General features: G+C 38.8%; 1 non-coding gene across 1 annotated transcript; it reads left to right on the top strand.

The window, feature by feature from the left end:
* Positions 1-7965: 7965 nt before the first annotated feature.
* On the top strand, positions 7966-8069 carry LOC147516654 (small nucleolar RNA R71). The gene has a single exon (XR_015214643.1). It is a non-coding gene; the product is annotated as a small nucleolar RNA R71 (small nucleolar RNA).
* The last annotated feature ends 17450 nt before the right edge of the window (positions 8070-25519 follow it).

Below are 25519 nucleotides of genomic sequence, written 5' to 3'. Positions count from 1 at the left end.
CGCTTTGTAAGCTGGCCTTCGTGAGATTTTTCGATTTACAGTGTTGTAGGGCGAGTCGCGCTCTGCTTGGGCACAGGCGTGCTCTGAAAAAAAAATTTATGGCAGTGTATAGGGCGCGGCGCTCTTGAAAGCCGGCGTAAAGTAAGTCTGGCGAAGTTTACAAGAAAAACACGAAGAAAAAGCTTGGAGTGAAAGGTGAGAGATGATTGTGGGGTGTAGTGTGGGTTGTGAGTGTAGAATGATGAAAGTTTAAATAGGTTCTGGGTTTCCAAAACGAATCGGCAAGTTGCCAAATTGTTTTAAGGCAATTTCCTAAATAGAAAACCGCCAAACCAAAAACGGAAACTAACCATAGTTTTGATTTCCTAACAACCCGGTATCTTTTAAACTTGGTTTAGAATATTAACTTCTAAACTCTCCTACATCTCATGCTACCACTACAAAAAAAAAAAAAGATATCATAGATATGCCGATATCGCCTAATTTTCAACTTTTACTCCAAGACAACCTTCGAAAAGATGATCAAAATAAATTATATTAAAATAATATGAAATCCAAGCAATCTAAAACAAACAACTTAATATTTAAATCTAACTACTGAAATAAATTTCCACTAACAAAACAATAAAAACAATGAAATAACGAGGACCTGGCCCGATGGTGAACACCTAGGCGTGTGAAGAAGATGGTCCCTGAGATGGAGACTGGTTCTGTGGTGAAGAATGGCTTGAGCCATCTGGCCTGCGGCGACGACGCTCATGCCTCTCAGACTCAGCTGAGACAGACTCATCCACGAGTGGCATGCGTCGTAGCATCTCTATCCTGAACAAGCCGTACAAGCTTCCATCTCGATCTTGATCGCATCATTTGGGCTTGGTGATTCTGGTGGATAATCTCCAAGTTAGACAAGATATCTTCCTGACCCCTTTCGAGCATTTCAACTCTCGTCTGAAAGTTTGTTTGCTTATTTCGAAGTACAATTTGTCTATGTCGGATATCTTCACAGATATCGATAACGCATCGCGAAACCGGTTCGCGGCATTATCATTCGTTCTAAATTAGAAGTATGACTATCAAAATTATCCTCAACCAACCATGTCATATCTTCCCCTTCATTATCCGACTCAACTTCATTCTCTGCAGACAACGGCCAAGTTTCATGGATGCATTCCTTATAAATACTTGCATTAGAATGCAATTTGATCTTAATAGGAGCAGATTTAGCGACAGCTCTAAATGAGAGCATAATCTTAGTGATCAATATGGGAAGAGGCGCCATGCTCTTTCCCACTCCTCTAATCACATTCAAAATTAAATCGAGGATGCAGAAATTACACTCATTCGTTTGCAAAATCCAGAGAACGTCTGCATTAATCGAAGTCCGATGTCGCCGACTTTGTCTTTCCCGAGGGCGTTCCTACCAATCCACCGAAGCTGACCCGGTTGATTGGTTCGAGAATCGTCTCGGGCGAAACGCAATTAGATATCGTATGGTATTCACCCTCTATGACCGTATCTTTCATCAAAGCAGGAACTCCAGTATACTGGGATTCCTGAATGGTCGTATCTAGGTTGGTTACAGGCGTGATTCCTAATAGCTCGATAACAACAACCGTTTACTTCCCTCCTCGTTCCTGCTATCCTAATGAAAATCCTATTTCCCTCCAATTCGTTTCTTATAAAACTGTTCTACCAAATCATAGTGATAGAACTCCTCTGTCGAATACTGTGGTATGTTCCAACCCCTCCCTAATCATATCGGCGTAATATGGTGCAAAGTGGTCGGCCTCAAACGCGCGTGCTCAAAGAACATTCTTCGTCGTAGCGCCATTGAAGTTTGAACTGATTTGGGGTTTGTAGATGGTGGTGGATGCAAGTTTGATGAAAACCAACTAAACACAACGGTGGTGGTTATGGTAGGTACGGTGGCAGGTTTAAAGACTTGAATTGGTGGGTGTTTTCTTGGTGGAAACGGTTGGAGATTGTGTTGGTGTTTCACAAAGGGCGTGGGTGGTCTTTCTATTTTGATGTATTCTATTTTTATTTTTATTTATTTATTTATTTTTGGTTGCTAGGGTTTAATTTAAATTAGTGAAAGGCGGTTTGAGAAGATGAAGTCGCGATTATGTTTTGGAGGATGGGCGCGGGCGCGCTGTAGGTGCGCTTGAGTTAGGCCCAAGCCCAATTCGATTTTTCGACTTTCGTCGATTTTTAGCGCAACTTCAAACTAAATTTCCCGCTTCGTTATCGGTCCGATTTTTGCAAATGAGATATGGAAATGATCAGGAGAGAATTTCCAATCCAATAATCCATAAACTACTCTATTCCGACCGTGGGTGACATATAAGATAGTGGAAAACGTCTCGAAGTGCGTGCATGACGTAAGTTATGCGAACGAATGAACACTAAATTAGATGACGTCAACCCCAATGAACTATACTAATGGACCTAAGCAACACAAATAGAAAGTTCGAGCAATCCGGATGGAAAGACTGATTTCCCACCCCCAAACAAATTTTTAAACACAAAATTTGTTTTAACATGGGTCGTTTAAAGTCAGATTCCCAAGACTTGTTGGATTGCTAGTTCTCTGGGTTTAGATATATATCAATATCTAAAAATGAAAACAATTATTATTATTATTATTATTATTTTTTTTTTTTTTTTTTTTTTTTGCTAAAAACAATAAGCAAATAAAGACATAATTCACACCATAGAGAAACATGACTCAAAAATCCGAGAAAACATGCAAGAGTGGGAAAACGTGAACTATGTGAACCGTGGACTTAGGATCCGGTACTTACAGCCACACACTCCATAGGGAGGGCCCGGTTACCTTAATGGTGCACTTACCATTAAATGGAAGTGAAAAGAAGTACACCAATGACAAGGGTCATTCCTCATATATAGGGTCCCGTAAAAGGACTTCCTCTATATCGGGGGACGTAAGTTAAGTGAAAATGTTTTAATCGTTGACCGTTAACTTGAAAGGTACTGTTGTCCTTGGGATTTACCAAGGTAATTGCCCCGTAAGGGGTGACTTGATAACCAGAAAAGGGCGGACCAACGGGTTTTAGTTTCCACGGAAAATATGTAGACGGAATTGTAAAGCAAAACCTTTTTGTCCGACCACAAACTCTTTGCGCCAAGATATGCTTTATCATGAACACGTTTCATGTTGGCTTTATAATCCTTCGCAAGATCGTAAGAATCGCCACGGATTTCTTCAAGCTCATTTAATTGTAACTTCATGTTTGACACCGCCTCATCAATATTGAAGTTAAGGCTTTTTATATAGCCCACGAGCACGGTGCTCTAATTCAACGGGCAAATGACATGGTTTCCCAAATACAAGTCTAAAGGGAGACATACCTATAGGAGTTTTGAAAGCAGTTCTATATGCCCATAAGGCATCCGATAGACGCTTCCGACCAGTCTTTCCTATCGGGGGTTTTGTTTGTTTCTAAAATCTTTTTGATTTCCCTATTAGAAACTTCTACTTGTCCGCTAGTTTGTGGATGATAAGGAGTTGCTACTTTGTGTGTAACTCCATACTTTTTCATTAGGGATGCAACAACTCATTTGCAAAAATGTGTTCCACCATCACTAATGATGGCTTTAGGAATGCCAAACCGACAGAAAAATATATTCTTTAATAAAAATACAACGGTCTTATGGTCATTGCTACGCAAGCTAGGGCCTCTATCCATTTAGACCGTAGTCCACGCAACAACTAGAATATAAATATAAACCGGGGAAACAGGGAAAGGGCCCATGAAATCAATACCCCAAACATCAAAAATTTTACTATCAAGATTGGATTTAATGGCATCATATTACGCCCGTGATTCACCCAAGTTGTTGGCAACGAATACACGCCTTGCAATGCACTTGGGCATCCTTAAAAGGGTAGGCCAATAAAATCCACATTGAAGAACTTTAGCGGCTGTTTTCATTCCACTAAAGTGGCCACCACACTCTTTGTCATGGCGAACGATAGAACTTCATTATATTCCCACCGGGAATGCAACGACGAATAATCTGATCCGCACAATACTTAAAAAGGTAGGGCTCATCCCAGTAGTATAACTTGACTCTGGCCAAGAACTTCTTACGCTCATTTCTTGACCAATTATAAGGCATAACATCAGCCGCTAAATAATTTACGATGTCCGCATACCATGGTGATGAAAAAATAGCATACGATGCTCATCAGGAAAAGAGTCCGGTATGGACTCCGAATCACTACTATCGTCATTTGTAAAGTCTAGATAAGCGGTCGGCAACTACGTTTTCGACCCCTCTTTTGTCCTTTATTTCTAATGTGAACTCTTGCGGGAGAGAAGAATCCATCGGATTAATCTCGCTTAGCATCCTTCTTTGCAAGAAGGTACCTAAGGGTCTGCATGGTGCAGTGTAAACTAAAGTTTTAGAACCAACCAAATAAGGATCTAAACTTATCTAAAGCATAAATGACAGACTAAGAATTCTTTTTCAGTAGTTGTATAATTCCGTTGAGCGTCGTTTAATGTTTTACTAGCATAATAAATAACAGTGGACTTATTATCTAGTTTCGTCCCAAGACAAAGACCAACCGCATAGTCACTAGCATCACACATGAGTTCGAAAGGTTTAGACCAATCGGAGGTCAGATAATAGGTGCGATGGTTAGGGCGGCTTTTAAGGTTTCAAAAGCCTGTTTACTGATTAAAAATTAAAATCAAAGATTGCATCCTTCAAAAAGCGGGTTAGTTAAAGGCCTAGCTATTTTGAAAAATTTAATGAAACGCCTATAAAACCCTGCATGGCCTAGAAAGGCTCTAATCTCACGGACAGTCCGTGGTTTTAGGTAAATTAAGCTATCTTATCTAGTTTGGCTTTATCTACTTCGATGCCATCACTAGATACAATATGACCTAGTACTATGCCCTTTTGACCATGAAATGACACTTTTCCCAATTTAAAACGAGGCTCTTTTCTTCACACCGTGTCAAGACCTTAGGCGGGTTAGACAAGCATTCTGTAAAGGAGTCTCCATAGATAGAAAAATCATCCATGAACACTTCCATAAAGCTCTACCATGTCACTAAATATATGAAGCATACATCATTGGAAGGTACGGGGGGCATTACAAAGGCCAAAAGGCATTCGCTTTATAGGCATATGTTCCGAAGGGACATGTGAAGGTTAATCTTTTCTTGGTCATCAATATCAATAATAATCTGAAAATAGCGGAGTAGCCATCCGTAAAACAATAAAAGGCATGACCAGCTAGGCGTTCTAGCATCTGATCTATAAATGGTAAGGGAAAGTGATCCTTTCGTGTCATAGCATTTAAACGTCGTAATCAATACGATCCTCCATTTCATAGGACCTTGGTGACAACATAGTCACCCTTCCCGTTACGCACCATGGTAACTCCCCGATTTCTTAGGAACTACATGAATGGGACTTACCCATTCGCTATCGGAGATTGGGTATATAATACCCGCGATCGAAAGTAATCGCAAAGACTTCTTCCCTAACCACCTCTTTCATGGCGGGGTTCAAGTGATTGAGGTTCGGCGAGAAGTCTTCGCGTTATCCTCCAAATGGATCACGATGAGTGCAAACATTAGGGTCAATTCCTTAATGTCGGCTAGGGACCAACCAATCGCGGACCGATGTTCCCTAATCACCCTTATTAAACATGTCTCTTCATCCTTAGTTAACAGAGAAGATATAATTATCGGGTGACTACCATCCGGATCAAGTTGAATATATTTTAACTCCGGGGGAAGAGGTTTAAGCACTGGTGTGGACGGAATGTCCGTTGATGTTTCATAAGTGTCCTTATCTTGCGTAATGAAGACTTGCTTAGGTAACAAGTCTTCGTAATCAGTATATGGAGCAACCGACGGGTCTACAATTGGTGTGGACTCCAGGATGGTGTTGACTTCCTCTAAGTAGGAGTCATTTACAAAATCTGAAGTTCCAAAAGAAAGGAATTTGTACATATTGTTTTCGAAAACGTGTTGTTAAAATAATCTTGAGCTAAACTCTCGATCATGCTAACCTCCCCATCTACGAATCACAATCTGGTAACTGTTTCATCATTTTAAAAACATTTACCTCGACAGAAAGATGGCCAAAAGATAAGGACATCTTTCCATCGCTACAATTTATAAGCGCATTGGCAGTTGCCAAGAAGGGGCGTCCTAAGATGATCGGTACAGAGTCATTAGCGACTTCTGTATCGAGGATAACAAAATCAGCAGGATAGTAGAAATCCTAAACCTTAACAAGCACGTTTTCCACTACACCTTTAGGATACTTAATTGACCTGTCCGCTAATTGCAACGTTATTTTTGTAGGTTGCATTTCCTGTAGACCTATTTGTTTATACAAGTAATACGGGAGTAAGTTAACACTTTCGCCCCGTGTCTAATAAAGGCGATTAAATCGTGTGGGAATCTCCTAAGGTGCATTTTACAAGATGGGGCGACCGGGGTCCTTGTACTTAACAATTCCATTATTTTCGGATAAAGTTGGGAACCTGCTCAGTTAAAAAGCGTCTTTAGGTATGTTGGTCTTACGCCTAGTAGTGCACAACTCTTTAAGAAACTTAAGCGTGGTTAGGTAGCTTTTTAATAGCCGAGAAAAGGAAGGTTTATCGTTAGATTCTTGAAAACGTTCCTAATTTCCTCAAAGTTTGTATCCCCGGTTAGCATGGCCAATTTTTGAGGGAACGGTTTAAGCTCTATATTTCGCATATGGCTCTACTTGCTGTGTAACCTTGGCTTTCGGTTTCTTTGGTTGTGATTTAACCGGGTACCTCTACCGTGGTAGGCTCCTCGGTTTCTATTAGCGGTATCTAGTTCGATATCGGTGTAGGAGTAATCTTGATGGGGTAACTATAGGCGTGAAGTTACTTTGTTATCAACCACTCTTCCGGAAGGAGAGTGGTGATGGCATTTAGGTCACCCACGATTGTAGTTTCCGTACTAAATTACCGTTTACCTCAAAGGTGTGTTTGCTGTTTTTAGGGTTTGGTATCGCTTGTCCCGAAACACGCCTTTTGGTTGGGCTTTAAGCTTGGGCTAACTGTTGTATGCCCCGATTTATGGATTGTAAAATCTGTTGGTTTGATTGAGTCATTGTCTGGAAAAGTTGTTGGGTAACTTGTATAAAGGCGTCGATCACGATCCGTTGTGTAGGTGTAGTAGTCCGCGGTGGTGCGACCGGAACTATCTCTCGTTGATTATTTATGGGTGGGTTGTGATAGTTATTATTATTAACCTAACGATACCTCTATTGGTATTATAATTATTATAATTATTCTGACCTTGTGCTTGACCTTGTCATGGTTAAGCTTGGTTGTTATAATTATTATAATTCCCTTGACCTTGTCCTTGTCCTTGTCCTTGCCTAGGTGGAGCTTGGTTATAATTGTTTGCTTGCCTAACGTTTTGATTAATGTACCACTCGGAGGTGTTACTTGTTGATTATTTCTCCAACCTGAAGTTGGGATGTTGTCTCCAAGTTAGGAATAGGATAGTTATTAATAGAGTAAACATTATCTTGTTCTCGTGGTTGTTGTTCATAAGCTAGAGGACAATAATCGTCGGTGCTCTGGACTCAAACAGAAATTACATGGGTTGGAGTTTACATTCATGACGGGATAGGCTTTTGTTGAGCAGAAATAGCCTCTACTTTTTAGTTAGAGATTCGAGTAAATTTTTAAGTTCGGATCGGTTTTCTTCTCAAACATACCGCCGCCCTTGACTTTGTTGAAGAAGAACTAGGCTGGCGGGGGGATATCATCACTACCCCCAATTATTATTCCGTTTAGTTTGGTCTTCTAAAAATTTGTAAGCCTCCGGTGCTCCTTTACTTAGGAAACTACCCCCATTCATTATGTCAAGGACTTCTTTATGGTGGTGTAGAAGACCTTTGAAAAGGCAATTAACTAACGTGTCTTTAGCTAAGTTATGATGTGGACACTCTATAAGGAGATCGGTGAAATGATTCCATGCCTCAGAAAATGATTCATGAGGATTCTATCGGAAAAAATGAATCTTGGAAAGCATCTCATCCGTCTTTAGGGGTGGGTAAAAATGTTCCATAAACAGCTGAACAAGTTTAGCCCACGAGTCCACAGAATTAGGCGCTTGGGCAGTTAACCAAGACGCCGCCTTATCGGCTAATGTGAAAGGGAATACCCTCAGTTTAATTTGTTCCGCACCTACCGTAGGATGATGGAATGTTGTAAGGACTTGTTCAATCCTACGCGTAAAGGATAAGGTTTTTCATGGTCTAACCCATGAAAAGCGGGTAACAAATTAAATATGTTTGTGGGGATTCAAAATCCCCCACCGGTCTCTGCTAGAACGATGCAAGATTTAGGGCTATCGCCAAGGCTTTGTAAAAGTCGGAGAGAGGAGTCTCTCTTTCTTCACCATTATGTCGGGTATGGTGTGTGTGATAGTAGCTAGAGGTGTCGTGGGTGGTGTACTAGATAGACTTGTTTGTTGCCGTGTAATTACGTTTGTTGTTTTGTTCGACCCGGACCTTAATCTCATGCAAGACTAAGTTGAGCTTAACTAAACATGCAACACTCCAAACAATTCTCGATATACTAGTAGAAAAGCCTCTAACCGGAAATGCGAGGTATGGAAGAAAGGAATACCGATAGCGTCTTTGTGTACGCGTGTTCAATGTATATAAGAGATTAGAACACGAAAAACTTGACAACTCGAAGTTCGAATCAAACCCGTGGAAATCGGAAATTTCAGCTAAAGCGCTGGCGCTGGCCGTCTGGCCGAAGTCGCTTCGATGTAAAATCGAAGTTCCAGTGTTTGAGCGCTGGTCGCTTTGGTATGAATGCTGGCGCCGATGGTAGATGAAATTCCGTAACTTAGCTGGTCGCGCTCTCTTGTAAGCTGGCCTCAGGTATTTTCTCGCGGAATTTGTCAAAGCTGAAATGGGCAACCACAGTATGAAACAAACAAGGGTGGGTGGGTTTAATGGGACTTAAAAATGACTACTTCTACTATGAAAACAATGCTAAAGTGCAACTAAGATGGCAGCGGCGCCATTTGATAAATGTAAAATGAATAGTTTACCTACGAAATGAACGATGAATTCAAAACGTAAGTAAACTAAAACTGATCTTTTAATCTCAATTATCAAAGCTTCTACTCGATCACGAATTGCACTAAGTGGAGTAGGAAGTTCGTTCCACTCCTAGTTCTCTAGCATGGATTGTTTTCTAAGTCTAAGAAATCAGTCTTAAGTCTAATGAGAGCTTTACGAAATGTTATGCTAACAAGACGCGTTAATTTAAATAACAAGATATAATAAATAACAAGATAAAATATAAACTAAAGTTAATCTACAAAAGCTACTCTGAAATACGATTGTTTGAATCTAGATAAAGAAATAGAGGGGAATTAAATCCACCTCGAATCCAACTTAATAACCTAGTATAGATCGTCAGATCTCGATTCTTACGTTTTCCGGCAAGAATTTCGAGTCTAATCCCTAGTGTTCATGGCATTTCTACCAAGTACTAACTAGCATATGAAGTCGCCCACCCATTCTCATGGCGAAACACGACCTTCTAGAGTGGAATAGATTCTACAACGATTCTATACTAAACAACTAAGTTTTCATCAAGGCTTCATCAACCCCTCTAATGGAGGTTTTAGCCTTGAGTCATCAAAACATCATTTCCCATATTATTATAACTAAACATAATATCAAGATTCGAAATTTACTTAATCTAAACTAAATAATGATTAAATTCTAACTAACAACTAAGAAATGGTAACCAACAATAATTAAAACTAGATCTATAAATTGAAATACCACAATCCGAAATTGCTAAAATAACTATTTTTATTTATCTAATCAATCAAGAATAATGATTCAAAGACTTAATCTAAAACAAGAATTGAAAATGGAACTAAAACTTCATTTAATTAATGAAAACAGATCTAGATTTATCTATATTATTTTAGGTCTAACTAGCTACCATTAACAAAGAGCTAAGCTTTGGTTTTTATATGTTCCGATCCAAAATCGTGCATGGGCTTGGAGTCATGTTTTGGGCCAGAGGATCAGGCCCAAAACTCAATTCTTTCAGTCCAAAAAGGCCTCTTCAGCTGCAGTTGGCTTCAGCAGACTTTTTGTCCACTTCTACTCCTCTGATTGGGTCAAGGCTTGGTCCATTGGAAATCTCTTTCCGAGCCAGTCGTTTTGACATAAGGTAGGCCCAATTCCAAGGTCTGAGTCCAAAGATATGGTCTTCGGAAGTTCTGCTGTCTTTGTGCACTGTTTCTGCCTGCGTGGACTTTGACTTTTCATCTTTTGACCAGGCTTTACAAAGGCTTTGTCTTCTTGAATCTTGGCCTTTAATCACCGAACTCCTTAGTAACCAACCATTGCTCCTTTATCTCATCAAAGTGGCACATTCCTGCATTATAATTGACTTTGAAGCCCGAAATACATAAAAACACGTGATCAGTATTAACTCTTACTTATTACTCACATAATTGGTCTAAAAGTATGACTGCTAAGGGTTTAAAACTACAGTTTTGGGCTCTTATCAGACTCGATCAGAGTTTTTAATACCGGATCGTGTTTGACCTCGAACATAGACGTAACTTTGGTAGGAGTGTCTTTAGAAGATCTGAAAGAATCAGTGTTTCCCCATGGGTGCTTCGTGAAGCCTGTTTCTCAAGAAAAGTGTATGCTTCAGTAGCGCCCTTGTCCATGAAACAACCGTTGTTCATGATATCTAATGTTTCCTTTTGATGGTCAGAGAGACCATTAAAGAATGAATGGACTAATACAGCGGTGTCGAGTTGATGATGGGGACATTCGAGAAGTAGATCAGTAAATCTGCTCCATGCTTTCGAAAAGGATTCCTGGGGGTGCTGGTGAAAGAATTGAATCTTTTGAAGCATTTCTATAGTATTCTTCTGAGTATAGAACTTTATCATGAATGCTTGTACGAGTTTGGCCCATGTGTCAATGGATTGCGGCTCTTCGTCTGTGAGCCAAACTGAAGCTTTATCAGCTAAGGTGAAGGGAAACAACCTAAGCAAGACTTGTTTGTTGGTAACAGTCGGATGGCGGAAAGTGGTGACTACTTGTTGCATCCGACGAAGGTGATTGTACGGTTTTTCATGGTCTAGGCCATCGTAAACAGGTAACAAACCGAAAATGTTTGGCAGAATTCTAAAATCACCTACAATAGCATCGAGTTTAATGCAAGAAGTAGGTCCTTCTTGTAAGGCAGTATAGAAATCCGAAAGGGGTTTCTCGACTATGGGATTTTCCTGGGCCATAATTAAGGGAGATGATGGCAATTGAGATGTTTGACGAGGTTGGTTTACGGAGGAGGAACTATGTCTAGGAGATAGCATAAGCAGTTGTTTATTGTATTTTTGACGACGATATGTAAGTTCTAATTCCTTATGTTTACCAGACCGTAGTCTCATACAAATATAAATTTTAATTTAAGGCTCATAAGGAACGAATTATGACTGGAGGTTTTAGAATTACGGAAAGAGGGAGGTGAAGCACGTCTTCCTGAGCTATTGCTAACTTGAGCAGTTAAGCTAGGATAACGTGTGAATATTCCAGCAGCCAGGTCACCTGAGAGAATTGAGGGAGGTTGTTCGTGCTAGCACGTTCCTTAATTAGGCAACCTCAATTTTTTTCAAGTTTCCTAGGCACTGATGGAATAGGATGATGATTTATGATGGTGTATTATGCAGGGTGTTATTAAGATGATTAAGATGAAATTTTTTATTTATTATGATTTTTTATTTTTTTTTTATTTTTTTATTAGTTTACGTAATTAATGTATTATGGAGACGTGATTACGAAATATGCAATTAAAAACGATAGATGCCAAAATAGAAACTAATTAACATATACTAGCTTACGCAGAAAGTCTACACATGCAAATCTATATTACTTATATGTGCAACTATATGTAAGTTATATGTGAGCTAGGGGAATGTCAAGAACGAACTCATACAAATGAATGCCGCGTACGTGAATTGATGTAACATACACATACAAAAATATTCTAAGCAGGTGGTTTGAAACTACACATACATCCAAATATATTCGAATCATATTGATCGTGTTAACGTGAATATGTAATGACGAACCACATTTATATGCAAAGAGTTCTTATGCCACACACAAACATGCAAGGTAAAACAGGTTATAGTAACAACCAAATAATATCCTCGACAAAGTTTGAGGAGTTTAAGGATTTGAAACATGGTGTCCCGCGATTCCTCGTACACGATCGAACTAACTCCAGAGCTTGTGAACTTACTTGATAAACTGGACAAGTGAGTCCAAAAGAGTACTGAAAAGTAAAATGGCCTGTACCTGAAAACCGGAGTGTTGATACTCCAGGTTAGTCTCGCACATTACTAATTTAGTCTCGTCCGAGACTCTTTTGTTAGTTCAGTACTTCAAATTCTTACGGAATACTTAAACTGTGCTACTATAAATAAACAAGATCTGGTTCACAGATATCTGTTAGTAGAAAAAGTTGGGGCAAACAGATACATAATACGTTAGTATTGCAAAAGAATTGGAAATTAAAAAAAATGAAGAGGTAGGGGAGGGGGTTTTACGTGATGTGTTCCAGTTATTACGTTAAGTCCAGAGTCCTTCGGCGTGCAGCGGCGCCATTTGATAAAAGTCATTTTTATCCGAACGTTTATTGGTTTTCTTGATTAATTAAGTCCGAGGTCCACAGTCCGAAGTCCAAAGACCAAAGTCCCAAGTCCAAAGTCCGTATAGTCGTACATTTTAGTCAAGTTACCTTACTCATGTGGGTTTGGTAGGATAGGTCGAGTAAGGGATCGTCCAAACCTTAGGGCTCGGAAAGGTTCACAACTGGAATTACAACTTTTGGTGAGTAGGATTTTAGGTTTCTTAGTTGGTTTTAATTAAATTAACGGTAATGCAAATAATGTAAATTACTACGGTGATTTATATATAGGTAAACAAGATAGAGAAACAGGGATAGAGTTAGTCATACTTATGCAAGAATCATTTTTCAACAGTTTATATTACCACATCACTACATCTCTAATTCGTCTCGTGTTCGGAGACGACGTCGAGTATTGATCCCTAGCGTATGCCCACATCTCTGAGCCGCATCACACTAGCATAAGGAGTTGAACTAATATTTCATCTCTGGAATATTATTTCAGCTCCTGGCTCGATTCCACATCAGCTGGACAAATTGGAGAGTTGTCTGACACCATAGAAGTCGCGAAGACGACCGTTAAGCATCGGCCTCCAAATTTGTACAGTTTCAGTCATTTTGGGACCTGATAAGCACCCAAAACTGTAATATTAAACCTCGAGAGACATAGCATTTTGGTCAATTATGTGTTTAATAATCATGTAATAATTATATTTTCGTACTTTTCGGGTTTCGCAATTAAAATGAAGATAGCGATAAAACATGCATCAAAGTCACGAATACGGAATATTTGGAGTTTCCCACTCGACCCCGTAAAGCCGAAGTTTCCAAAAGAACGAGAACCGGTCAAAGACGGGCCCACATATGAAGAAGCGAAACTTCCGATGCTCGATCGGATAAATCTAGGTGCCGGCGTTGGCTAGTGAAGCGCCAAGTACAAGAATCTGGAATATTGGAATTCCCGCTCAATCCCCGTAAAGCCCAAACAAAGCCCCGACTAGAGCGAAGTTTCCAAAAGAACGAAACCGGTCGTAATCGGGCCCACATATAAAGAGGCAGAAACTTCCGAAGCTCAAATCGGATAAATCTAGGTGCCGACGCTGGCTAGTGAAGTTGCCATAGCGACGAGGCAACGAACTCTGCAAGGACAAAAGTAGTAAAACGCCAATTTTTGGCCGCCAATCGGACACACTAAAGTGGACACACTCTGGGCCCGAAGGCATGATGAGTCAGCATATAGGCGGGTGGCAATTGATGGTTTCAAATTGATACCATCTGTCAAGAAAGAAAACATCGTGATCAATTCAAACCCGGTGGTTTGAATTAACATAAGCTAAAAACAAAAACGTAAAATGACAAAAGGACAAAACTTAAAACAGATTGAAAGCGAAGTTTGGTTTTCGAACCATTCAATTAGCTAAAAACAAAACCTTAAAAATTCACGGGTCACTTTTGTATCAGCTATAAATATGAAGGGGTCGCCTTCATTAGAAGCCCTTCAGCATTTTCATGCTTTAGCTTCCGCTCAATTTAGTTTCTTTCAGTACTTACATTCTGTCATTTTTATTTCAACAGCTTAATACAGTAAGTTATTTTACCCTTAATAACAGTCATTTCTTTTCTTGTTTAATTTCTGTCCTGCATTTATTTACTTAATGTATACAACAAGTTTTATTATTCCTCCTATGATGATGAGCTAATCCCCCCGTCGGGGAGGGTTATCTTTGCTTTCGTAAAAATCTGGATTGACTCGTTAATATTCTAGAATCACTACTTAGGAATTAGACATAGAATTAACATCCGGTCCCAAAATGACTGAGACTGTACAAAGTTGAGTCTTCCGATGCTCCAGATAGACGGTCGCTAGCTAAAAAATGTCTCCGTAGCGACTCTGCAGTGTCGAATGACTCTCCAATTCGTCCAGCTGATGTGAACCTGTGCCAGGAGCAGAAATAATATACCAGAGATGAGGTATTATCGAAACTCCTTATGCTAGTGAAATGCGACCTAGAGATGTGGGCATGCACTAGGGATCAATACTTCGGCGCCGCCTCTCGAAACGGAGACGAACTAGAGATGTAGTGATTTAGTAATAAAAACTGTTGAAAAATGATTCTTGCATGAGTATGATTAACTCTCTCCCTGTTTCTCTACTTTTATTTACCTACATATAATCGCCGTAGTAATTTATATTATTTGCATTACCGTTATTTTAATTAAAACCAACTAAAATAAACCTAAAAATCCTACTCACCTAAAGTTGTAACTCCAGTTGTGAACCTATCCGCGTCTCTAAGGTTTGACGATCCCTTACTACTTCGACCTATCCTACCAATCCCACGTGAGTAAGGTAACTTGACTAAAACGTACGACTATACGGACGTTGGACTTGGGACTTTGGACTTGGACTGTGGACCTCGGACTTTGGACTGTGGACCTCGGACTTAAGAAATAAGTAACTAAAACCAATAAACGTGTGTAAAAAAGCGTTTTATCAGGACCGGATGTCTAATCTATGCCTAATTCCTAAGTAGTGATTCTAGAATATTAAAGAGTCAATTCGGATTCTCACACGAGCAGCATAACCCTCCCCCCTGAGGGGGGGGATTAGCTCATGGTCATTGAGGGAATAATAAAACTTGCTGTATACATTAAGTAAATAAATGCAGGACAGGAATTGCACTAGAAAAGAAATGATTGTTATTAAGGGTAAATTGACTTACAATATTTAAGCTGCTGGAATAAAAATGACGGAATGTAAGTGCTGAAATAAAACTAACTAATTGCTAAGCGGATGCTAGAGCATGAAAATGTTGAAGGAAGAATATCAAAGGCGACCCCCTCATATATATAGGCCGATGTTTCGTGAAGGATATAATTGGCTTTTGTTTGTTAGCTAATTGAAACGTTCAAAACTTTGAGAATCAAAGTTTTGTTTTTATCTGTTTTAAATGTTGTCTTTTACCTTATTAAGGTTTCGTCCTTTAGCCAATTTCAATTCAAGCCACCTGGTTTGAATTGGTATGTGTCTTCTATATTGCGAGGTGGCACCAAATTAAAACCATCACTTGCCACCTGCCTATGCTGACTCGTCATACCTTTTGGGCCCCCAGAGTGGGTTAACTTAGTATCTCCAATGACGGCGCCGATTTTGGCATTTTTACAACTTTCTGTCTTTGCGTAGAGTTTTTCGCCCTGGTCGCTCTAGCAGTTCACTAGCCAACGTCGGCACCCCGATTTATCCGATTTGAGATTCGGAAGTTTGCTGCTTCTTTATATGTGGACCCGTTCTGCACTGGTTTTGTTCTTTTGGAAACTTCGGCTCTAGTCAGGCTCTGTTGGGCTTCACTGGGATTGAGTGGGAAACTTCAAATATTCCAGTATTCCCGTACTTCGATGCATGTTTTATCATTATATTCCTTTTAAATGCGGAAACCTGCAAAAGTACGAAAATATAATTATTATATGATTATTAAACACATAATCGACCAAAATGCTATGTCTCTTGGGGTTTAATATTACAGTTTTGGGTGCTTATCAGTAATAGTGAAAAAGGTCTGAACTTTCATCTCTCTTAATTCTAGATCTAAGATGCAAAATCACTAAATTTCCTAAATAATGTAAACTGAGGTTTTTGTTCCTTATATATTAGCTTACATGTTTGTCTAGACAGATATGCAAATCATATGTTTATTTGGTTTCAAATTCTCTAGAATTTTTCTCGAAGTAATCCTGGAAAAGTTGGATTCTTTTGCACAAAAGTGAGACATGTTTCACTTTGCCCTGCAGGCTATTTTCCAAGATGCAGCTTCTGACAGCTTTCACTTTCCTAATTCTTATGAAACTCTGACTTCTTTTCCATGTTGATCTCCTCTTCCTAAGAAGTCGAAATTAAGATTTTAAGATCAGATTTAAAACTCTTCTAACTTAATTATTATCTTATTTTAGAGCCCTATTAGGTTTGGCACTTATGGAGACAAATATGACGTTTTTGCCCTAGGCCTTTAGCTGTAATTCCCAATGACTCATTTTTGACTTGTGTAGGGGAGTTTTCGAGTATACCCTGATCTTCCTCTGTGCCTTGTGATCTAGAAGCTTTTACTGAGTAGAGAAGAGATAAGATGATTGTGAGTGGTTGAACCGCCTGGCGGCTGCCTACGTATCTCCTTGTTTATTTAGAATAATCAAACCCTATTTTGCATAGTTCCTAAGAGCGAATCCCTCTGGTTTATATAGGAAGAGCTACGAGAGTCCTAGGGTTAGGACTGTCCTCACCGCTTGTGAGTTCCCTTCCATCTTTGGACTCTGCCTTCCTATTAGGATTCCTCTCCTTATGGAAGTCTGAATCTAGACCGTATCTTATGAGAGGTAAGTTTCCTTGTTGATCATAATGTCCCATCGTGTATGGGAAGATTATATCTAAAAGGTAACTCCTAAGATATGTCATCACGATTCTTTTCTCATCATCAGAGATCGCCATCTTCAGTTTCCTTCTGTTCAGAAACTGTCTATATCAGTTCCTAAGGACTTGGAGAGTTGTCATACTTAGAGGCGGTCAGCCACGTGCCTAGCACATGTCCACTAAACACTCGTGCTAAGCACGAGATCACTTATTCACAGAACTGATCTGATGGTCCTTGTCTCATTCTAGACATCTATAGTCTTAGGTTATTTCCCATACACGTGTCATCTGTTCAATGATGGGAAATCCCCCTTATAGATGCCCCCTCTCGTGCCATCTAGCATGTGGGTGCTTGAAGCGACACTGCTTTTGGCGCAAGAATCTTTTTCCTAAACTGTTACTGGAATTGCTTACATATCCAACTAATTAAGGCTCTAAAAAGACAGCTCGAAAAGACGCAATGCTTGGGCTAATCATAACCGTCCATCTTATATCTATATAAAGGATTTGGTGAGAGAACCCTCATTACCTCTTCTACTACGTTTTCTCTGTATACTAAACCTTTTGATATCCCGCTTAGGGTTTAACCAAAACTTGAAACTTTCTCTCTTTTCTGATCTTGAATCCCAACTGGTCACTTGTAAACTTCGTAGATCATTCCTCCCTGGAACTTATTCGAGAGAAATTTCACATCCCCAATGATATCGGCCTGGAGTGGGGGAGGTTGTTAGGTGAGTTGGCCTATAAAGAAGTGGCGCTCATCACCATTGGTCAACTCAGGGTCGGACTCACTCTTCTCCTTCACCCACTATTAAGACAGTGCCTGATTCACTTCAATCTTGCTCTTGGTCAAACAACACCTTTATTCTACATAATTGTCATGTACTCTGCCATATTGGCCAAGAGGCATGGATTCATTTTGAATCGTTGGGTGTTTGGGTTCTTTTATGAGGTTCGGCGTATTAGAGACCAATCATACTACTATCTCATGACCAGAGACAAGAACTCTCCGATTGTCTTTTTCGAGGGGAAGCAGAGTGACGAAGGCTGGGCTGATCACCATCTCCGTGTGTTAGGTGATGCGTGCGACGTTCATCCTTCTAATGCTGATGGTGAGCCTGTGGGAATTCCTATTCCCAGAAAGCACACTCATGCTCTAACCAGTAAGTCTTTTTTCTTACAAATTTTGTAATCACTATAAGAGTCTTTCAACTGAGTTTCATTGCTATTTTTTCTTAGATAACTCTTCCCCCTGGAATCAACTAACTGCAACTGATGCTGCTACGGTGGACTTCATCAAGAAGATCCCCAAGGAACAAAGGATGCCTTGGGTGATAGTTCTTGATCCCACTCATCTTTTCAAATATTTCAACATGTCTGCTGAAGATTTGCTCCAACTTGCCCCCGGCTTTTCCCCTTTTGGGATAAGTATTGTGAATTCTAGGCGCACAAAACTTCCTCCTGCTGTCGACCAGGATGTTGTACTTTTTCCTCCTCTAGTTCAGGATGAATCCTCTTTGAGTACTAGAAGAACAGGGGACCGCAAGGAGAAGAGCTATGTGGCTGCCTCCGGTGATGCTGTGACATTGGGCTCAGTTTAGGAGCCTGCGGTCAGTGATGATTGTGTGATCACTGGCGGGAGGGGCCCTGAACTGCCTCATGAACAGTTGGTAGCAAGAAATTTTAAAAGGGGAGTACGTGCGTCCAATCGCTCTAGATTGAAGAGGGCTGACTGATAAAAGGGAAAATGCTAGTTTTACCTACGAATAAGTGATGAAACTCAAATGTAAGTAAAACTAAAACTATTTTCTTGCTTATATATCAAAGTTATCTACTCTCTTTATCAATGCAATATGTTTAGAGTAGAGAATTCATTCCACTCCTAGTTTGCTTAGGTGTAACGTTTCCCAGTTCGTGTAAGCTAACAAAGTCGTGAGAGTAATGGAATTGAAATTAACTACGATGGTCAACTAATCAAGATGCGATAAATGAAATGACAACAATTTAATACTAAATTGACAATAAGAGGAGGAATTAGGGGGATTTGATTCCACCTTAATTCGACTTAATCAACTAGCAAGGAATTGTCGTAATCCGAATTGCAATGCTTTCGCATAGCAATTGGGTATTTCTAATCCCTAATTGTTCATGGTAATCTCTACCAACTAACAACTACCATGTAAAGCAATCAAACCCATTCTCATGGTGAACAAATTACTTTCTAGAATTAAATAGATTATTACAAACAGTTTTACGCTAACAACAATCAAGGTTTATCAAGGCTTCCTCAAACCCCTCTAATGGAGGTTTTAGCCTTTAATCATTATACTATCATTTCTAAGACAAGAACAATCGAAACAAGTCATTATTAAATAAGTAATTAACTTTATTAATCTAATTTAACAATAGTCTAAGATTCAAAATGAATTAAAACTGAATTTAAAACTAATTTAGAACTAAGATTATGAAGAACTAATTATCAAATTAAAACAAACTAATTAGGAATTTAAGACAACTAAAGCTAAATAAGAATTAAATCATAAAACTAAGTTGAAATGAAAAACTAATTCTTTATTATAAACTAAATCTGATTCTAAATAAAACTCATTTCTTTGTTCTAAAACTAATTAATTGAATGTAACAACTAATTATAAATTATAACTAAGTAAAAACTACCTTTAAAACTAATTTTCTGATCTAGAACTAGGTAGCTTAAGAGCTAAGCTTTTGTCTGTTGATATAGAAGAAACCAGATCCACAATTTCGTGCATGGGCTTGGAGCCATGTTCTGGGCCGGAAAATCGAGCCCAAAACCTCAGTACTTCAGTCCACAAAGGGTTTTCCAACTAGAAATGACTTCAACAGCCCTTTTTGTTCACTTTTGCTCCTCTGATTTGGTCAAGGCTTAGACCATTTGAAAGATCTTTCTAAGCCAGTCGTTTTGACATAAGCTAGGCCCAATTCTGAGGTCTGAGTCCAAAGATACGGCCTTTGGAAGTTCTGCTGACTTTTGTACGCTCTTTCTACCCGCGTTGACTTTGATTTTTCAGCTTTGACTGGGATTTAAAAAGGTTTTTTCTCCTTGAATATAGGCCTTTAATCATAGAAGTTCTTAGCAACCAACCTTTGCTCCTTTATCTCGCAAAAGGGATGCATTTCTGCACATATTCGACTCCAATGCCTGAAATATATAAAAACACGATAACAATACTAACTCTTACTTATTAATCACATAATTGGTCAAAAGCGATATTCTTAAAGGGGTTAAAACTACAGTTTTGGGCTCTTATCAAACCACCCCCAAACAGCATTTTGCTTGTCCTCAAGCAAATATGAGAAATTAGAATAAGTAACCAAAAATGGAGTTCCAACTAATCTCGTTTCACCGAGTGCGATTGCATTGACCATATCCAACAAGGCCTTAAACCACTAGGAATTCTCTAGTAGACGAGTTATAGCCTCATGAGAGTTTTCCAGTGAAGGTACTCACAAACTTTATCTATACTACAATGACTAAGAAATAAAACTATTGTTTCCTTATTTATTCTCAATATTTTTCCATCTCACTAGCAATGAATATAGAATAATCAAGTCGAAACCTAAGCTAATATATGCATAATAATCAATCATCTACGAATAAACATATATACAATGAGTAATGCTATGTAATGCACTAACAGGTCCGTTTATGAAACTTTGGAATAGCATCCTTAAGTAGGTCCTCACATAAATGTCAAGACAAAAACACTCTGATTTTTCCGCTCAAGTTTTGTTAATCCAGTGTGCCATGGGCACACTTTACCTTACAATCTCAATGACACACAAGGAAGCCGAAGTTGATCAAACACATCTGCCACTTACTATCACACTAACCTATTCTTAATTGAGCTAGAGGTATTTATTAGGTGTTGCGGGGATTAGGTGATAGTTTAAGAATGAAGGAAATGGATGTTCAAAAAGAACCAGTCTAAGATAATAGAGTTTTCATATTATGTAACTAGAGAAAATTTTGTTCTTACTTTGCTTCTACACTTTGTTTCCATCCTTAGCCTTTTTTTTTTCTTTTTCTTTGGCTTTTGACTCATTTGATTCTATTTTTGGAGTTCTAACTCTTTATTTTATTTTATTTTTATTTGGATGGAACTTCTTTTTCTTATGTGAAACAACTAACAAATTCTTGATTTCAAAGGTCTTTCTCTTTTCTATTCTTCATCTCTATTCTCAGACTTATTCAAAAAATGGGTAGGCTAATTTTTATTTTTATTTTATTTTGTAAAAGGGTAAAGGATTTGCGGATTATGAAAGGCTAAAGAAAGGCTCAGAGGGGCGACTAGCGGAAAATAATTTCATAAGGTTTGAATATCTGGCTATATCGATCCAAAGAGGGCCTAAATTCTCGCTTAGGATATGGTTTAGTGATCAAGCAAGTGGACGCGTGATTTCTCTATTCGGAATTTACTTCTCCCTTGTGTCATTTCTCGAATATTTCACTCATATAAGGCTTTAGGCTATATTCTCACAGGATTTGTAAAATAAGTACTCTAGCCTAGATTTCGGAAACTTACTGCCAATACAACATAGATACTCATGCAATATATTTATAGAAAGATGCAAAGATTATCACCTACATATTAACCTAAGTTTCTAAAAACTATTCTAATGCAGAAGCTAACGTGAAACTTCTAGATTATTAAGAGCATAGAGAAAAAAACAATACCAATATTTCTAAGTGTATAGCATAAACTTTTTATTTATATTACTTACATTTTTTTTTTTGAATTTTTGAAATTTTTACTAGAAAACAAGTGCATATTATACATATCTATATCTTAACAGATGCCTTAAATTATGCGTGTTTCTATGCCACCCCCAAACAAGAAGCATGCTTTGCCATTAAAGTATTAAAATAAAAAGGGTAGAAAAATACCATGGAAACGCGTGAAATTTTGGAACATCTGCAAAACAAGGTTAAAACATACTAATATAGAAAAATAAAAATAGACGCAACTCTATATGAGTTCCACCCGTTACGGGGTTATAAGAAGTAAATTGCTTAGGACATAAGCAGACACGAACAAAAATAAAACTTACCTCTTATCCAGCATTTAGGCGTTGTCAACCTCTTTTATAAAGAAATGAGGTTCCTTCGCATCCTGCCATGCCATGATGATTTGCCAGGCTTCACGCCATTTATCATCTATGATCGCTAACCTGTTAAGCGCCACTTGGTTGGATGGGGTGTAAGGTGCAATCTGATGAGGTTGTATCTTCCACCCTTGCCAAGTCATTGCATGGAAAGATCGAATAATACAATTGGTGGGTCTTACAATGTCGACCCCAACCCAATCCGTGAAACGGGTACAAAAAGCAGGGAAGAAACATAGCATAATACGGCAAACTAAAACAGACATAAGAAGGTATTTATGCCTCATGCTATGGGCTCGCGCTAAACTAGAAACTAAGGTTCAGGGAAGGTCATAGAGCATATGTCCCATGGCTAAAGCAAGGAAGACACTGCAAGTGGCGTCATTCATAGAAGAAAAACGTGATTTCCCTAATGTGTTTAACATGATCCAAAACATAATAGTGCCCACGTTCATGGACGGGCTACCAAGGGCAACGTTATATTCCCCTTAGTCCTTGATACGGAAAATTTCTACCCCATGTAGATATAGATATTATCTACCCAATAGCCCCATGGGTCTTGTATTTCAGTGGGCATAGCAAGTCCAAGAACAAAGGCTAGCAAGAACCTAGTAATTTCCATTGGTTCATCCTTAATTGTGATGGAGAACACTTGTTCTCCATCTGGTCTATCAAAGAACTTACAATTATCATAAAAATAAGATGTAAGTGTAGGAGAATAAAGTTCATCAGGTCTTACCTTTAGCGGTTCCCAGCCTACGTGTATGATCACCTCGTGAAACCAAGCACCATAGGTGTTGCTTTGGAACAAATCTTCAAAAGACTGTTCCAGTATAATACGAGGCAATGTCATCACAATAAACACACTCTAGAACTGCTGCAAACAACCTTGGAACAACTCACCAAAAATCAGAAATTTCAGTGGCTACGAAGGTCAAAGCGCGGGGTGCGCTCTGAATTGGCGTTGGTAAGGCGCAGGGTGCGCTCTGGTCTTTCTCGTGGTCAAGAGAAGACAACGCGGGGTGCGCTCTAAATTGGCCTTGATAGGGCACAGGGTGTACTCTGGTCTTGCTCGAGTTCCAGAGAAAATAGCGCAGGGTGCGCTCGGGAATGGTATGTGTAGGGCGTAAGGCGCGCTCCGTGTACTCTGAGCAGGATGAAGTGAAAAACAAAAGAAAAAATTTAGAGGTTCAAGGTGAGAGGTGTGGGTTGTGAGTATAGAGTGAATCAAGTATATATAGGGTTTTAGTTTCTAAAACGAATATCAACAAGTTGCCAAAAAAAAATTTAAGGCAATTGCCAGAAACAAAATAATCTAAAACCAAAACGGAAACAAGTTAGGTGCATATTCCGAATATAAACCAAAAGCTTTTTGGTTAAATTCAAAATAGCAACTTCCTAATTCTATTCATTGAAATTCCATTCTACAACAATATCTAATCTTAGCCACACTAATATCGGCAACATTCTTAAACACTCGTATTTCCACAGTTTGCAAATTAACGTCTAAAATGGTGGATAAGATAAAAGCAATGCTAAAAATAATAATACCACCCCCAAACAATTCAGGAAGGTGGGATTCATGGAAAATTCATCGCACGCTTGGACAGAAACCAAATTGCATTAAAAATTCAATTAATGATCTAATATCCGAAAACGATTACATAATTCAAATCTAACTAATAAACTAAACAACTGGAAATAAAATTCTATGAAAACAGGGAAACTACCTAAATTACTATTTTTATGGTTTTATTTTTTTTTTTATTTTTTATGAATACGGATTAATATAAGGAAAACAATAAGCAGTAAAGACGTAAGTCACTCCATAGATAAACATGACTCAAAAAACTGAGAAAACATGCGAGAGTGGAAAGCATGAATTACGTTAAACGTGGACTTAGGATCCGATACTTATAGCCACGCACTCCAATAGGAGGGCCCGGTTATCTGAATGGTGCACTTACCAATATATGGAAGTGAAAGAAAGTACACCAAACAGCAAAGTGAGCCGTTTATAGTCAGATACTCGAGACTTTAACAAATAACTAGATATATATACATACCCTGCAGTTTGTCATATATCAACAACCGAAATAGTTGTGGATCTTGCCATATATAATTTTCAGATAAAACACATCCAAACACAATCAAGCACCATGATTTCCCATGACGTGGCATAGCGGAATTAGAGTGAATGCAGATAGACCTAGAACCTAACCTAGCATGCAAAGTCTTCTTTTTCCTCCAATGAAAGGGTGGACAAGTGAATGATTGTGAGAAAATTGATGGTTGTGGAAGATATGGTGGATATGAATGAATTTTAGAAGTAAGAAATAGAGGAAATGAGAAAGTGGGTTTACCACAATATTCATTGGTGGAGTGGGTTGGTATAATCACACAACTGAAAATGAAAGTATCTAGTAGCTCTGTAGGTAGTAATGGCGTACTAGGAGAATTTAGAAATTCATGAAGAACAGGAGAAACAAGAGGGTCAAGTGCAAACTCAAGGTTCCTTTGAAAAGGTGGAAGGCAGGGAACATTGATGGAAAGTGAATGGTTGACAGGATAATGTGAGGTGGATGAATGGTTCTCAGCTAGAGCTCTCAAGTCTATATCATCAGAAGTTTTTAGATATGCAAGACATTCTTCAATAGGTGGGTTAGAAGAATCACTAGGATATTGTGTGAAAAATTCTTTTTCTGTCATGGCATCAATGTTTGAACTTCCGAAGGAAAGAATTTGGTGCATCTGATTATCAAGAAACGTGTAGTCGAAATAATCTTAAGCTAAGCTCTCCATCATGCTAACCTTTCCATCATAAGTCGTATATGGGAACTGTTTTGTCGTTTTAAAAAACATTTACCTCAACAGAAAGATGGCCAAAGGACAAGGACATCGAACCATCGCGGTAGTTTATGAGCGCGTTGGCAGTAGCCAAGAAGGGATGCCCTAAAATGATAGGAACAGAGTCGTTAGTGACTTCTGTGTTGAGGATAACAAAATCAGCCGGATAATAGAAATCATGAACCTTAACAAACATGTTTTCAATAACACCTTTAGGATACTTAATAGACCGATCCGCTAATTGCAATGTCATTTTAGTAGGTTGCATCTCTTGTAGACCTATTTGTTTATAGAGATAAAAAGGGAGTAAGTTAACACTCGCCCCCAGGTCTAATAGCGCGGTCGTCGTGTTAGAATCTCCTAAGGTGCATTGTACCGTAGGACGACCAGGGTCCTTA

The sequence above is a fragment of the Coptis chinensis genome, chromosome 2 (genome assembly GCF_015680905.1).
Source record: "Coptis chinensis isolate HL-2020 chromosome 2, ASM1568090v1, whole genome shotgun sequence".
NCBI classification, from domain to species: Eukaryota; Viridiplantae; Streptophyta; class Magnoliopsida; order Ranunculales; family Ranunculaceae; genus Coptis; species Coptis chinensis.
This window is presented reverse-complemented; position numbering and strand designations above follow the sequence as displayed.